The sequence below is a fragment of the Vombatus ursinus genome, unplaced genomic scaffold, assembly GCF_900497805.2.
Source record: "Vombatus ursinus unplaced genomic scaffold, bare-nosed wombat genome assembly UNPS02014832.1, whole genome shotgun sequence".
Classification (NCBI taxonomy): domain Eukaryota; kingdom Metazoa; phylum Chordata; class Mammalia; order Diprotodontia; family Vombatidae; genus Vombatus; species Vombatus ursinus.
The window spans coordinates 486,868-490,487 of record NW_020954610.1 but is presented as its reverse complement, the minus strand read 5'-3'; the positions used below and the strand labels follow the sequence as shown (position 1 = coordinate 490,487).

Below are 3,620 nucleotides of genomic sequence, written 5' to 3'. Positions count from 1 at the left end.
GGAACTCATTCTTCTCCCACGCTCCTGTATCAGCTCAGCAGAAGATACGTTCACAATTAGAGCAGGAACAACTTCATTTTCCGGATGGGGATGTATTTTATTTTTTGACATTAACATTAATGACAGAACCCAAGAACAAAAAAGAATTCGTAAACCGCAAGCATGCTAATGAGGAACATGGAGGGGGGAAAACCACCTCCACTGGAGCAGAGAATCTTTGGAAAGAATGCCAGACCCCTCCCGGGGGCAAGAATGGAAGCGGGATACAGGACTGGCAGGGGAGGAGGGGGCACCAGGACAGCAAGCAACCCTCTCTCCAGCGACATGAAACTGATGCCCTCTCTAACGTAGAAGTAAAGGCGACCCTCACCCATAAAATCCAGGAACGGATCCTGGAACTCAACTGAAAATAAAACAAAGCAGAAAACCAACAAAACGCCCGTAAAGGACAGAAATCCAGGGAGAGGGGGAGTTAGAGGGGGAGGTCCCCAAAGGAAAGAAGCGTGGAGCTCTCTCTGAGGTCTAAGTTACTCCAGCAGAGGAAAGAGAAAGGGAAGAGAAGGAAAGATGGGGAAGAAGGGGGGAGGGTGGTGGAGATGAGCAAAGGAAAGGAGGGAAGGACAGAGGGCGCCCAGGAAACGGGCTGGTACAACTCCTCGGACTCACCTTCTTCCCTCCTGGATCGGGCGGCTCGTGGCTCCCAGGGCCCTCTCACTCCAAAGCTAGAGCTCTGCGGGCCTCCGCAGTTGTACCTTCCCCGCCCCCGGCTTCGCCACCGCTCTGTTCTCCTAGCAGCCTTCCTCCTTCTCCTCCTCCACTTCTACGCCCTCGCGTAGTCCCTAGTGCTGAGTGGCCACCCTCTCCTCCGTCCGTCGGTCCAGCCGGGAGGGATCCTGCGCCCTTTGACTCCACAACCCCAGCCCAGTCGCTGCCGCCTGAAGCAAAATCCCCGCCCTCCGGGGCTGAACCGCGCAGCTGGCCGGACGCGTCTGCAGCCGGGAGAGGGAAAGGTGGAGCGTGGAGAAAGGGGCTACAAAGCTTTGCGCCCAAGATGCAACTGCAAGCGCTGCTCTGCTAGCTGGGCTGGGCAATGCGGAGGGGGAAGGGGCGGGAAATGGGGAGTAGGGGGAAAGCTGTCGCTGAGGGGGCCTGGAGGTGGGGGGGGCGGGGAAGACGGGACACGCTGCAGCGCAGCGGGAGGCGGCAGCCAGGAGCCAGTGCGTGCTCCGCTGCTGCTGTGGCCCCCTTTCTCCCTTCCGCTAGGTCGATAGCACCTCTACTGCCCAGCAAGAGTGGAGCCCCTTTTCCGGAAAAACAAGTTTCTCACCCACCCATCCTGTGCCAAGCTGAGCCCCTCCCTTCCTTCCCCCCTCCCCCCGGCCCCCGCCGCCCCACCTCCACCTTTTAGTCCAGAGGAATCTGATTGCACCTAGTCCTTCGGAATTTAATTGCATCACCGCTAGGGCAGCAAAATTTGGGTTAAAGAGGGAGGAACAGAGAGAGGAAGAGTAGAGCTATGGTCCAAATGACCTTGACCCTGCGGAAGGGGCCCCTAAATTATAGACTACCCGCAAACCCTCCCTTCTATTCCATTTCCTCCTTAGCAGCCTTATTCTACCCTCAATCTCTTTAGGAAGGAAAAAAAAGTCCTGAGAGAAGGGGGGAGGGGGGTTGCAGATTGGAGCATTCTTACACTTATCTAGATTTTTCCCCCAAGGCGTTTCCAGTTGGTGTTAATTTTGCGCTGTTGTTTTCTCTCAAGCTGTTAGGCTAAGCTGTATTTTCTGGAAATGGCACACTGCCATGCAAACAGCCTTTGCATTACATGGTCCTTTCAAATTAAAGAGGTGCCCATAACCTACATAAACTTGGCCTGTTCTTTTAAGGCCTTGTCTGTGCCTATTTAGTTGGTATTTCAAAAACTCCTGTTGGTGAAAATAAAAATGCCTCCACTACCTGCTTCCTGATGCCTGTCATTCTTTTAACTCAGAACAAACTCTAGTTCCAAAATTAGAGATAAGGCTTAACGTACAAATGCCCCTAGGAGAAGTAACTCAGAGTTATTAAGGCTGAATGAATGCCTGATCACCAGATCATTCCTAGAGAACAGGTTTTGATGGGAGGGTGCCTCCAAGTAGAAACAAAAGGAAAAGAGGCAGAAGAAATACCTTTGGAATTGCAGAGATGAACTTTGACTATTCACAGTTTTGCCTGGGACTTGTGCCTGATGTATTCCTATCTAGCATATCACAGTCTTTGATTTAAAACAATTATTTAAAATAGCAAAATCCTGAATGGTAGCACTTGGTTTAAGTTGATTTTTTAAAAAATATTTGAATCCTAAAACAATAGAATTTCAGAGTTGGAAGAGACCATAAAGGTTATATAGTCTATCCTGAGTCATAAATCACCACCCACCCACCCACCACCCACCTCCGTTTCTAGCTAATGGATTCAGTTTGACAAAACTGGGAGTATCTCAGTTCACCTTTGAATTCGTTCTGGTGGAGCTGGGGTCTATCTGTATTAAGGATCTAAATCTTCACCCTTGGGGCAAACAGTAAGAGCAGCTTCGCCAATCTTTTTTCTTTTCTTTTTTTTTTTAAAGAGCATTGGAGAATCAGACAAGGATAATTTGCATAATCTAGCCCAGTTGCTCTAAAGATGGGAGATGGAAAGGAATTAAGACAGCAAACCAGTCCCCTTAACCCCAAGATTCAAAGGGAAGTGCCAGGGTTGGAGTTGGGGCTGGTATTGGCAGGAAGCACAATCAGTAACTAGTAGAAGGAGACAACTGAGACAGTTATCAAGAGCCTACCCAGAGGTGGAAAACATTCATTTCAGTTGCCTAAAGATTTGTTCCTAAAACCATACAAATAGACCCTTTATGTGGAGGGTGAGGCTGTGGAACTCCAGAGTGTGTTTGTGTACATACACATACATGTATATGGCACAAACCACAGAAGGTTTCAAAAGGCTGGAGGGAATGTGGCCTGCAGGCTTGAAAGGGCTAAACACTATGCTAACTATTTGAAAGCTGGTCCTCTGGAGATAAAATAATGAGCACCATCTGCTGGAGAGACCTGAGTTGGGGAGAAGGTAAAGAGCTTTCAGACTAGAGGACCGCAATGTGGTACCAAAGGACATTAGAAAGGAGTACCATTGTGAAAGACGTAACCTGTAGCCTTTCCCCTCTTCCTGCAGTTGGGACCTCATCCAGTGCAATACTGTAAATCATAGAGAATATACTGGTCTCTAGGGAATGGCTGCCCACAGGTTGAAAGAGTGTTGCCCCAGTGAGCTCAGATGGGAATCCTTTCTCTGTATTTTCTTATGTAAATAAAGCCACTGTATAAGTTAAAGCCTTGTAATCTTGAGTGCTTATAAGAACTGGTTAACTACCCTTGGTATTTGTTTTTATCCCTGGTAAAATTCCAGATACTGTAGATCCTAGATTGAGCTCAAGTGGGAGCAAAGTGCCAAGGGAGTGAAAAGTTTCCAGGGTATACTCGGGCACTTTGTTGGAGGAGGAAGCCTTTGGCTTACATGTACACGGAGATCCCCAGTCCTGACAGTACTTCGTTTCTTTGTTTCTTTTTTTTTTAATACACTTTTACAGA

At 48.6% G+C, this 3,620-nt stretch overlaps 1 protein-coding gene across 1 annotated transcript in view; it reads right to left on the bottom strand.

The window, feature by feature from the left end:
* Window positions 1–879, bottom strand: part of LOC114026015 (Golgi membrane protein 1-like) — a 106,066-nt gene extending 105,187 nt beyond the window's left edge. Inside the window, exon 1 of the mRNA XM_027839590.1 lies at window positions 667–879. The gene's annotated coding sequence lies outside the window, so the exon portion shown is untranslated. The remainder of the gene's footprint in view (window positions 1–666) is intronic.
* Window positions 880–3,620: the final 2,741 nt, after the last annotated feature.